Source organism: Haliaeetus albicilla, chromosome 16, assembly GCF_947461875.1.
Source record: "Haliaeetus albicilla chromosome 16, bHalAlb1.1, whole genome shotgun sequence".
In the NCBI taxonomy this organism is placed as follows: domain Eukaryota; kingdom Metazoa; phylum Chordata; class Aves; order Accipitriformes; family Accipitridae; genus Haliaeetus; species Haliaeetus albicilla.
Window position 1 is genome coordinate 22,093,687 of NC_091498.1, and position 13,118 is coordinate 22,106,804.

The 13,118-nt window shown below is 41.8% G+C and overlaps 1 protein-coding gene across 14 annotated transcripts in view; it reads left to right on the forward strand.

The window, feature by feature from the left end:
• Nucleotides 1–13,118, forward strand: part of MICAL2 (microtubule associated monooxygenase, calponin and LIM domain containing 2) — a 134,740-nt gene that overhangs the window by 1,070 nt on the left and 120,552 nt on the right. The gene's annotated exons all lie outside the window — the stretch shown is intronic.

Sequence of the window (13,118 nt, forward strand, 5' to 3'; positions counted from 1 at the left end):
AGTCTCGGGCCGCAGGCCTGGCTGGGGTGTAGCTGCCCCTTCTCTGACTCTGGTGTTGGTTTTGAGGAAGTTCTTAATCTCTCTGTGACTCACTGTCCTAATCTTTAAAATGGCTTAATAAGACTTGTCACGCTTGCCGCCCAGGGATATTAACATCTAATTGATGTTCATGAAGTGCCTTGATCTGGGAGAAAAGAGGGCTTCTTGCTTCCCTCATTTTGCCACCTTGTATTGGTTGCTAATTACATTACATGGGTGGAAAATGATTATCCAGCAACCAAACTGGAATTCATGTCTGTTATCGTGTACATAAGCACTCTAAGTGTATGTCCAGGTATGCTTAGTTTGAAGTATCTGGGTATTTCTCGAAATACAGGGGGGTTATCCTTTCTGGAGGATGCATCTGAAAAATGCGCTTCTAAAACGCTGTGCTGAAGCATCAGCAAACTTTTGCTCTTAACTCTAGAGATATTATACAGTTTTTCCCTGTGTATTATAAGGTCAGTAAACATTTTAAGAATTAAAATTATGTTGACTTACTTAACACTCAGCACATCCTTGATCTTAGTCTTACTCAGACTGAACCTTATGTTCAATCTCAGTTTTTGTCACGTTTCACTTCTTTAGAAACTAGAAAAGGGTACAACAATTCTCTGCTTGAAGAGACAAGTTGTCTTTAAAATACCAGTGCTGTATTTATCTTTGTAACCATTTTACTTGCTGTCCAAAGCGGTGATTAGCCACTTTAGTCCCCTGACTTGAATCTTGCCCCACCTCCTCCTCCTTATCTCTGCTGCCTCCCACCTCGGGCAGATAGCAGAGCCTGCGGTGGCAATAGCAGGGCTGGGGTGATGGGGTCGCCAGCAACGTATGCCAGAAGACATCAGTATTCCAGACATTGGCTGGTGTGAATGGACACACCTACTTACAGCACAGGCGTAAGCTAAAGCCTTGGCTTGAGAAATTCTCAGTCCGTTTCCTACGTCTCGGTTTCGCCATACCACAAGGCTGTGTGCTAGGAGGCTGCTTTATGACTGGGCTGACCAGCCGGGTACCAGCACGTTCGACTCATGCATTTTATTCAGTTCTCCTTTTCAAGATTGTTGCTGCAAAAAATACATTATCCCCCACATTAAACAGATGTGTCAAGGTGATACCTGACAAAGGTTTTAAAATGCTGCTTGGCATTGGTTAGTGCTGTTCTCTTCATAGTGCTAGAAAAAGATATTGGAGATGCAGCTTATACTGTGTGGTGGAGAAATGGAAGTTCCAACAGGAAACTGAAGGATGCTGCATCCAAATTCCTCTTGCCATGTGGCCTGCAGCAAGTGATGTGACTTTTCCTGCCCTATCTGTAAAACTAGGTGAATTCTTAGCAAACCAGTAAAGTATACAGAAATGAGAAGCTGTCTCTGTTTGAAACTCTGAATTTCTTTTTTTTTTTTTTTCGTTCTGAGTTGCCTAATGCTGCCCTAAAGTTGAAATCAGGGTGGTGGTTGCACCGCTGTCTGTGAGGAGTTGAGGTTTCCTTCAGTTTTGTCTAGAATGTAGAAGTAAGTATGATCTGAAAAGACTTTGTTTTTTCTAAGATATTCTGAAGCAGAATTTTCTTGTCTGGTGTCCATGTCCCATTCCTTGTGGAGATGAGGGAGGCTATTTTTTGGCTGGAGATGTTCTCTTGAGTGTAAGAAACCATAAAACAAGAGAGGTGATGGCTAGCTGGTTTCTCCGTGAGTATGCTTTAAGTCTTTCACCTCTTTTAGCACGTACCTTGTATCTGCTCCAGCTGTCTCACTGCTCTGGTATTTTATAATTAGTATCTTGAAAACTCAAGGGAAAACTTTCAAATGCTATATATTTCCCATTGGGACTCTTCCACGTGGCTGTAACATTTGTTGTGAGTCCTTGGTAACGTGTATCTGTTCCTCAGGAGTCCTTAGTCTCAGTTTGATTCCCCTGGCGTCAGCAGAAAAACTCTGTTTTGTAGTGGAAGAGGCTTTGCTGCTTAGGGGCATGGTGTGTTTTGATTCCCTTAAAACGAAGACAATTTCAGATGACTGAAATTGAGGTCTTCCTCCCTGTACAGTCCTTCTATTTTCTTAGCTTGCTCGTGTGTTGTGTCCGGAGCCACCGAGCTACGGGAAGGCTCAGGGGTTGCTTTGTATGGCTGTAGAGGCAGCCCGGCATGCATGTATCTGTATCATACATGTGTACCTATGTAATATAGATTTAGCATGTGCATTTTGTATGCGAGTGAATTGTTTCTTTGAGGCACCTTTTCTTTTCAAGCTCTTTCTGTGTGAGGAGTCCATTAATTTGAAAAACGCAGCCTCTGCTCTGTGTCTGGCAGCCTGGCTGCTAAGGGCTGGCACGCTGTTTGCTGTGCTCATCACTAGGACCAGTTTTAGAGGTGTTTATACTGCAAATTGGCTCCTTCAGAAGTGGTCTTAGTAGTTCAGGGTATTCCAGCACGGTACATTAGACTGTTTCCAGAAAATACAGATATTCTAAATTAAGGCTATTAAGTGTCCACTGATTCAGTGACAGTGCAGATACATAGTTAATATTGTATTGTGACACATTCTGGAAATTGCTGGGTTTATTTTTGACATGGAGAAGATGACTAAGAATAACTCTTTCATCTGTGCATAGTTACATTTACAAGCAAGTAAAAACTTCCCCAAAATGAACTTTTGTCATATTTAGACTCTTAGTTCCATGAAAGGAAAAAAATTCTGACTTGTGTTTAAATCTGAGCTGCATGTGCTATCAACCCCTCTTCCTGCTCTGGTCTGCCTGTTCAGGAAGGCGTTTGGGGTTGGGATTTTTTTGTTTTGTTTTATTATCCTCTCCAAATTTTTGTGAGCAATCTACTGTGTGGGGAAGGGAGGAAGAGAAGCCCAATTCTTCGTTGGGAAAGGTAGACCCTACCACAACACAAATTACAGTAGACGATACTGCCCTAGCTTGTATTCAGTTCAGGTTCTGATTATTTTTATTTCAGTGTCCCAGTAACACTGATGTAACTAGGAGGAAAGTCTGAACTTGGGTTCATTTCTTCTTGCTTTTTTCCTCCTAGAGCTGTGATGGTAAGACCTGGGAGGAGGGCATAATTCTGAAGACAACCCATGGGTTGGAAGATCACCTGCCTCTCTCTTTCTGGACGCTTAGCTACATTTTATTAACTGGTCTCAGAAAATTTCCTGTTTGGGGCCTGACTCCTTCAGGCAGATGATTTCTTGAATTGTGATGGGAATATGTGGATTAGATTTAAACTTTTGTTCTTGTCACTGGCATCTTGTCTGCATTGGTCTGGACAAATAATGTCAGTATTTTCTCCACTTGCTGCATTCAGCCAAGTGGATGTTACCAATTCAGTTTTTAAAACGACTGTGCCTGGCGTTGTAAGTGTGTGTTGTGGAGTTTTGGCTTCTTAAAAAGCAGGTTCTTTGGATCCCTTAGTTCACGATAAATCCTTCTCAGACCTTTTAAGCTCGCAGCTTATTGCCTGTTGTAGACTGCAGTAATGCCCAAGGGGGTGTTACAGTTTATCCTTCTGTGTAACTGCCACAGCCAAGCAGCAAAATAGAATTTCCAAAGCTGTGTGAAACTTGTGTTGGGAATATGTGGGGATGTTTTATAATCAACTTTAAATAGTCTTTGGTAATTCAATTGCTTATCTTAACTCTTCTACATATTTTATGGTTTGGTTTTTTTATATAGTGTTACTTCTGAAAGACTGAGTACATCAAAACGCTACTTGGTTCAGGTAGCATATTTTGCCATTTTCTTACCTGAATAGGCAGCTCCAAAAGCCAATTGGAAGGCTTTTACATCTTCCAAGATGTTTTTTCCTAATCTATCATGTGGCAATCATGTATGATGGAGTTCATTAAAAAAAAATAAAAAAAATTAACAGGTTAAAAAAAAAAAGCAAAGCAGAAAGTGGAACAGGAGCATAAGATGCATTTTCCCCTGTCTTTGAGAAGGCTTGGGTTTGGCAGATAGTGGAAATCTTTTTTGCATGTCATTGGATGAGAGGATATCGCAATAACTATAATCTGTGTTACCAGCTGAAGTGAGTCCCCCCATCTTTTAGCGGTGTTAGGGATGTGCAATACCCGTGGCCTCTAAACTTGTGCACACAGGGAGCAGCACAGAAGGATTTAGAGAAACAATTGCAGTCTCTGAAGGCAGCTGCTAAAAGCAAGAGAGAAATTAATAATGCAAAACAATGTTCTCTGTTGACACTCTTTCCAGCTGAAAAAACCGTCTGGTTAAATGTTACCCTTAATGAACTTTAGGAGATAGTGGGTAATATTTGGCTTCTGCTTACTCATAAGATCAACTTCTTTTCGTACAGGATCATCTATCATATGCTTGTTATCAGGCTCTTTATTGTGGATTTTCTTTATGCTGTGTCACCTTTTGCTGAGCTGGGGAATAATTTTAAGTAGCAATCTGAACTGATCAGGAGAAAATTCCAGGCTTGTATTGCAGGAAGTACTCGGGCTTGACTTCATGGTAGTAAGTGTATAGTCAGTGCTGATTTTATTTATTTATTTATTTTAAATATTCTTGTCATTGTCACTTCACCCCAGCTGTGGATCTGGCACAGTGTATACTTGTACACTTGAATCTCCATTGGTTTTCTCCTGTTAAGAGGTTGTAAAGGAGTGAGCATCCTGAGAAGAGAACTTACTTCTCCAGGTCTCATTTCCATCCTAGCTGGACTGAAGGAACTGCTGATGAAATGTGATATTTGGGGTTGGATAATTTATGTGAATGAGTTCTCTTTCAGATCCAAACTCCTAGCCTTCTGCCCAGTGTTTGGTTTTCCCCTTTCACTGTGTGCTAAGGATTCCTATGGTTGCCACCTGTGCAACCAACTGTTTCTATCAGTTCAGAAAATTGTTTAAGTAGTTGCACAGCTGTAGGGGCAGAATAATATTGAAGTCAAGAGCCGTTTTTTCAGATTTCAGAGGTTTGCTTCATAAGATGAATGCAGATTGCAGGTTCCTCCCATTTCCATCTATGGACTTTTAAAAGTAACACCCGACACTCCTCTCTCTGTACAGTATTTGTGTTCAGAACATTAATGTGGTTGAAGTAATATCAGAAATGTGCACATTTAAAGCTTGGAAACAAGCTCCATAAATATGAACTATTGTGCATATTCAAAACTGAGTTCAGTGGATGTAACCAGATACCCTCTTGCTGTACTACTCTGAAAGACTGCCCTTGCACCAAGTCAACGTTAGGTGTCCTAGCAAATGCATTAGGAAGAATAAGGCTTACATAAAGAACTAAATACATCCCAACAGCGAACCTGTTAAGACAAAAGAAACCATCTTTCTGTTGTTCTGATGGGGGGTGTATGTGAGAGGGGAGAAGGATTAGGGTGGTTGACTTTACTTCCTGGAAATGAATAGCATACATTTTTCAGTGAATAAAACGGATATTACTCAGTTTGTGACCTGCTTCCTAGTAAAAGTGTCTTGAAGCGAGGATTGGTTTAAATCTGTTGCCTGCATTCCTGACATACAGTATTGTGTGATGCTATCTTGTCGCAGAGGCATGCAATGTGCCATGATGTATAAATGACCCTGTATGTCAAAGGTGATTTGAGACAACGTGCCAAATATTTAATGAAGGACTGGGTCTTGTCCTGGGTACCTGGTATATATTTGGGAGTAGGTATCTGAGCTGAAACTGCAGCAGAGGGGTGATGAGTAATGTAATACTCCCCAGCACATACTGCAGAGCTACTTTTTACGGTACAGTAAGACACAACCAGCACTACAGGTCAGCGACATTTTATTTGTAACTTTGATGCTTAGATAAGCAGGCAGGAAAATAGGTTAATGTGCACCAGGCCAACCTGCTTTGTGCAATTGCCTTCAGTATCCTCTGCAGAGTAATTTTAATGAATACTTCACATCAATTTTCAAGATAAATATAGAAGAGCATACAGAGGGGAATGGCGTTATTCCTTTGGGAGCACCACTTCTCCCCTGAAGGTGGACTCAGCAGGATGCCCACCACAGGCAGTTCAGCACGTTCTGTGCTTCAATGCAGAGTTAAGGCATGCTGGGGCTGACAGCAGCCCTGCGAGGGAGATGATGGCTTTGGGAGACGCGAAGCAGCGGGTGCTGGCACAGGAACGGGGAGCTGTGTCATGCACCAGGAGCTTGGCAGAGGCCTGGGTGTGGGTGGCAGAGGTGGGTGCTGGCCCCTCGCTCAGGAGGATTTCTGTCTGGGTTTCCTTCTGATCTGGGAATGAAACTCCACAACGGGGAGTTTTCCTCTGTGTGTTTATGTGGGAAAGGAGATCCACAAGGACTTTATCTTAGACTTGCCTGTGCAGAAATGCAAAGGGCAGGGTTATTTTCTTTCTCTCCATTTTCTTTCATACTGAGGAAGGAGTTGTGATTGTTTCCTGAATGCATGCATGTAGAGGGCTCCAGCAGTGTTTCTAATGCTATTTCATGACAAATGCAGAAGCTCATAATATCTTAAGGCCTTCTTTATCCATACATTTAAATATATACCACTGAACCTGTATGTAGCTGCTGCTTTAACTACCACCTGACTTAATGAATGGATTGATGTTATTAGTAACTTGCATGTAGAAGCATCTTTGAGCTCAGTTATGGAGTCAGGATATTTGTTTCCCATTTATTTTATGTTTATCATGCGTTAACAGAGAACAAAAGGAATTACACAGCTATTTCAGAGCAAGGTGAGACATTTTTGTGTGTTGTTCACAATACTTTCCTCTTACAAAGGTGAGTCCAAGGTTCAACCTGACATTCAATACAGTACAGAAATGACTTAACACTGTGTTTGACAGAATTTCCTGACTCAGCTTTTTCTAACGGAGCATTTGTATGCGCCCGTCAGATGGTCAGGTAAAGCAGGTAGTTCTACAAAGCAATGTCAATATGAAACTCTTTTGCCCTTTGAGGTAAAGCTTTGTGGGTTCTTTGACAAGTAAAACATTCAACAGCACATAACTGACCCAGAACTTAATAGGATACGTGTTTGTAAGGCGATCTGGCTCGTTTGAAATATCAAGCCAATATAACTACAAACACTGGCTTCTGGAAAATGCTGTATAATTATTTAAGTGTCTCTTTTAGTTCATTGATTTCTAAGATTAAATAAAGGAATGGCATACATAGTATAGAAGGTCTGCATTTGCATACAAGACTTAATTTAGAAGTAAATATTGATGCAGATATGTCACAGGTTTTTTTACTCTAATAGCTCTAGTGCACAAAGAGGCTGTGAACCACTGCTTTTCAGTTTTGTTCACTCTACTGAGGTAACATACAGACAAGCAAAGAATGGCAAGGCTCTCTTTGTCTGTCTGCCTTATCAGCTGTTATGCAGCCAAAATGCCAATCCACATGCAAAGTTTATTGAAAATGTGTGTGAGAGAATATTACTGGTACTTCTACAAAGTAGAAAGCGAACTTAATTACTTGGTCTGACTTTCCTACTAGGTATCAACACACTGTAAGGTTGTGATCAGTGCTTCTGGTGAGTTCATGGAAGCCTTCATTACATTTATTTTTAATGACTGTTTCTCTAATGAGAAAAAGACACCTTTGTCATACTAAGAAGCAGCCTACATTTTGAATCCAAATTTTCTACTTTCCTTACGGGCTTCATCTGTTGTCTAATATTTTGCTGGAATATTTTGCCAGACGCAGGGCTGAAATGAATGTGGTTTTTAATTTTGGAGGAGGTAGTGAAGCCAAAGCCAAGTGTTTTCTTCCTTTGGCTGATGATTCCATTATGATTTTAATACTTATTCTGCTTTCTTGGGGGAAGATATCCAGAAGAGAGTGAGCTTTTCTCTTTTCTGCCAGGTCTGGGGAATTTCAAATGAAAACTAATTGATTGTTCTGGACCTAGTTATTAGAAAGTGGAATTGCCAATGTAAGTATTGCCTCTCACAGTTAGAATTAAGCAAAAAAGGCAACATTAACATTAATTATTTATTTGTGTTACAGGTCTTTATTCACATGAATAATCTCTGTCAAGTGTATCTGTAGTCACCTTTCTATTTTTAGAAATAGGATCCTGATTTCTAATATTTCTTACATGATACATTTTAATCTTAAATAGAATATTAACAGTCATTGTCCTGTATGATGAATAGTTGTTTCATATCTTGTAGTGTGGTGGTTTTTTCTTGTTAAGGCTTCTTAAACTTCATTTGCAATGTTCTGTCTTCTCCCATATTCACAGATTGGTGGGAGGAGGGAGATAAGAAGAAATTACCTTTATTTTCAAATTGATGGTTGAGTATTGACGTACCAGAATACATGCTTAGTCATGTGCTGTGATGCTGCTGAGTTTCGCTTGGCACACCCCAGCAGATGCAGTCCCTCCCCTGTTTTCAGCAGAGCCATCTTCTAGGTGGTGCAACTGTGATGACTGGATTTGTTTTACAGCAGTCACACAGTGTAATGATAACCTTGCCAACGCTAAGGGGAGGTGGAAACAGCTGAACTTTTTGCTTGTATAGCATGTTTAAAAATTTCACTCCAGGTACTGTCACTTGAAGGTTTTGGTCGGTGTTACTTACAAAACTGTGTGAACTTCTGTAAGAAAGTGTCAAAGTGGCAGTGAGGCTCGGGCCAAGGGTTATTTTTTTCTTCTACCAAAATTGTATTTTCGTTGCTCAAGCAGGTTTTTTGCCTTTACCTGCTTTTTCTCTCCTCTAAGCCTTTATTCAAGGTTATGTTCCTATCACTTTTGATTAAAATTCCAGCAGTAAAATTTTCAGCTTTTAAGCTGTGAGATGCGCTGGTGCGCAACCTCATCGGGATCAGAAAAATGCGATGTAGGCAAGGATGTAGAGAAATCCATTTGAGAAGTCCTGTGGTAATTGTGGTGTTAACTGTTGCTAATAATCTGGGTTTTCTGTCTGGGAAATACAAGCATGTTGGATTTATTGTACTTCTTAACACGTGGAGTATCTGTAAGGTTACGGCAGTCTGTCCGAGCCCGGATGGACTCTTTCCTCTGTGAAGGTAGCGCCTGCGAGCACAGTGCACCTCTTCTGCCTGCTCTGGCCTTTTGTAGATCCCGAGAAGTGGAGTCGCATTAGCAGTGGCTGTGCTCAGCGTCCTTGGTTGAGATCCTTGCCCCTGCCTGTCGGGTGTATGCCTTAAACAGATTTACTAATCTGACCTTTTAACCTGCTGATGACTAATAGACCTCTGCCAGAGCACTATGAGACACGGTTACTCTGGAGTGGCCCTGCCAGTAAAGGTCTGCCATGAGGTAAAAGGAGTTAATCATGTTAAGCGCAGCTGCCCCAACTGCAAGAAGATGGGATGTAAGGGGCCTGTGCAAAGCTGTCAGCTTCTCTTTTTAGAAAGGAAGGGTGCTTTCTGCCTGATGTTGCGCTGACCTATTTAGGGTATAGTCTGACCTGAAAATACTGAGGTGAGCTGTTCACACGTTGCCATACACTGCCGGCCAAGATGCCTTGTGTAAACATGCTCTGCAAAAGTCGATTCATAATTAGTTGATATGCTGGATATTAGGAATCCAATGAAGTGCTGCCTTCTGCACTTTTTTCTAGTAATCTCCCTTAGACCCAATTTATATGTTCAAAGTGGTGTTTCATGTGCGCATCTTACGGGCAACAACAGGAGAGATTGTAGTGGCCACTCATGTCACTAAACATCTGTCATTTACACCTCTTCACAATTTTTTTAGTCTCCTTTTATGCAACCGTATGGCATCTTTTGTTGCAGTGAAAAAAATAAGCTGATAATTGAAGAATCCTATCGTGTCAATCACAGAAAGCTGGGAATAAACTGCTCTGGATGTCGTTGACTTGCTGCTTTAGGGCATCTGGTAAGCAAACACTTCATTACTAGGGCTTTTGAGTTTTTCTCTGTGTGCTTGTGTTGCTCCCCCAGAGGCAGCACACTGGTTGGGTTCGCTGCCAGGACCAGTGGTCAGCAATGGGCAGAGGTGGAAGAGCCCCAGCTATATGTGGTGGGGCGAGGAGGATTTTGGATTGTGGACAGATAAACTGTTGTCTGAAATGCAACAGAAGAATTTTTCATGAAAAGGTCCACATCATTAGTGGCAGCAGGAGCCCTAGGATATGTGCTCATAAGCCGAACCACTGTAATACATCCTTGGATGTGCATGTGTGTGGTTTTAAATGTGGCAGCTTAAGGTAGCAGGTTTATCTGGCTAGAAAGGAGCCCATTTTCCCTAGATGCAGACAGTGGTATGTCTGATGGACCTCCTTTGAAAGGAATTCCCTGAAGCTGATAGCATCAATAGAGAAGTCCTGCTCAGTCAAGCTTTGATAGAAACATGAGATCTGACAGCCCTCTCATCCTGCCTAGTTGCACCAGAACCAGCACCAAAGAGACATTGATGTTCAAAGCCTTTGCTATGATAATCTGTGCTACACACAGGGGAGGTTCTAGAGTATTTGAACTTTATGTATTTCATAGTGATCGGTGCTTGGCAGGAATGAGGGCAGGGGTAAAAACTCTTATGTTGTACCTTAAAGAAATGGACTGATCCTGTGACTGTTGCAGTCACTTCCCGACTCCCTTTCGTGAGGATTTCTGATTTAGAAATGTATTATGGAAATATCTTGACTGGCATACAAGCTTTTTTTTATGCTGCTGTGCCTTTTTTTCCCCTTTTTTCCCCTTTGGCTACTGGTTTGAGAGTTTTCTTTTAAGTAGTATCTGGCTGTAGTGTGACTTGGAAAGGAAGCACTGTTCCTTGAAAATTTTGCTTCCAGAGCTGGTATAAATACCCTTTAAACTTGTTCCATACTTCTTCCTCTCCAGATTATTTCATCAGAGGTTAAGTTTGTATGTTGACTCACTTTTTTTTTTTTTTTCACAATGGGGGTGAACTCATACTATTCAAATGGTATCCATTTGGACCTGATGTGCCAGCTGTACAAAACATCTGGTGTATGCCTTTTTTTTCCTTTTTTTTTCTTCCCTCCGTGCAGTAACTGCATGATACCTGAAACTCGATTGTGATCACTTGCTTGTGGGTGCAGCATGTACTGAAGAACCTGTTTTTAACTTCAGTTCAAAACTGAAAGAGGAAATACTGCAATTTTACATGCATCATAATTCAGCTTTTACTTCAGAAAATATCATTGCTTTGCTTTATGCAGTGTATCACTTCCTCATTCTCTTTGCTAATCCAAGTAGCAGTTCCAAGCAACTGTTTGGGGGGAGAAAAAATAAAAATATTCATGTATCTTTAAAAAAACCTAACTCCCAGCTGGAAGGAAAAGCTGAGGAGCAAAAACTGTCCAACGGTACCTCTAAAGTTCTCTTTTCTTTTCCCCCCACCCCAATGGTTTATAAAGCTGAAAGGTACTACGCAATCTTTAGGGGTGTTTCTGCCAGTCTGGGTTTTCTTTGCAGCAGAGTAGTGAGTGGTGTTGTCTGAGGGTCCTTCAGCTGCTTGTCCCGAACCAGCATCTGTCACTGTGCTGTGATGGAGGCAATGGCAGAATTTGGTCTGGTCCAAACACAGATTTGGTCTGGTCCTCCTCTGTCTGCACCTGTCCCATCACCAGCCACCTCTGTGCTGATGCCTAGGCCAAAAGTCAGGCTCAGCATGACAATGGCAGAGCAAGATGCCAAATGCAGAACGCTACAGTCTGTAGCAAAATAGCTAAGAAAGTGCACCACAAGAAAAGGCTAGTTCTGTGCTGGTTTTGTGGGTCTATGAACACTCAAGAGCCCCATGTAGTGAGCTCCAAGGATGTCCTCCTTTTGAAAGATGCTGCAACAAAGCCTATGCTGTTTTATGCGTATAGGTCTTGGGGCATTGGTCGTGTTAGCATTTAATTGCAGTGGTAATACAGCCCCTGTATTAGGGCATTAGCTAACTCTCTATTCCTGGTAAACTAAAGCTTGATAACTGGAGTGTCGATAAAGATCTGGTTGCACATTTCAGTGAAATAAAAGCCATACAGTTTACCTGTATGCAGAAGAGAGGGAAAAACCTGCACTAATATAAAACTGGAGAGAAGTCCAAGCCAATATAAGGTCTTGAGCTCAGGAACAAAACTTTTTTTAAAATCATATTTGTAAAGTGGAGAACTTAACAGTATTTCCTTTGTGAATAGCTTACATCTAGAAATTTTTCTCTCCATCTTTTTTCTGACGGTCAATTCTCTGTTTTCCTTCTTGGTCTCTATAATTTGGGGGATGTTAAAATTGTTTGAGCTATATATGAAGGAACTGTAATAACGAAATACATCTTCATGTCGTCAGTTGGTTTGCTTTGTGTGAGCACATTGGATGAATGGAATTTGGGTTTTCTTCTGATGAGGAGTTGAGTAAAAACTTTCAGTATTCTGACGGTTCCTGTTCCCCAGTTCCGGCTCTTCATAGAGCAGGCACAGTGCGGGAGAAGCGCAGCACTCGGCGGGAGTCAGGCTTTGCAGGCTCAACCTCAGGGACCACGCAGGGTCCCTGGGCAGCCCGTGGCAGCTGGGGTGAGGGCACAGCCACCCCATGCCCTCCCCAGTGCGGCCCTGGGGGGCTGGCAGTGCTGAGGCACGGGCCAGTGGGCATCCACCTGGCTGGCAGAGGCTGGGCTGTGCTAAAGCAAAACCAACTTGACCCAAGATGTTTCTGTAAACCACTTTCCTTCCTAAATTGTTGTTTTCTCTAACAAAGCCAGCTCTAATGAGGACCTTGTGTACCAGGCGCTCTGCAAACCCAGAACCAGTTAATCCTTTCTCTCTCTGAAAATTACAGACTGTTTGAGAGTTGAGGCACCAAAGCGGCTTTAGCTCTGTCTTCCTGTAGCTCTAGGAAGGGGAAGAAATGTGATGCCTTTAATCTGCTCTGGTACCGCAAACATGATGCTCAAGTGAGCAACATGTAGTCACCACATGGCGTCATTTTAGGATCCCCAAACAGCTGTAGCTGTTACATGTAACCTCATGTTAATATATGGGAATGAAATGGTAACAGTGTCTTAAAACTTTATGGATATGTCTAACATACCGGCAATGTTTTTGCACTTACACACGCTCAACTCTTTAAAAGCATTGTTAAGGTTGACTTTCAGATATGTATGTG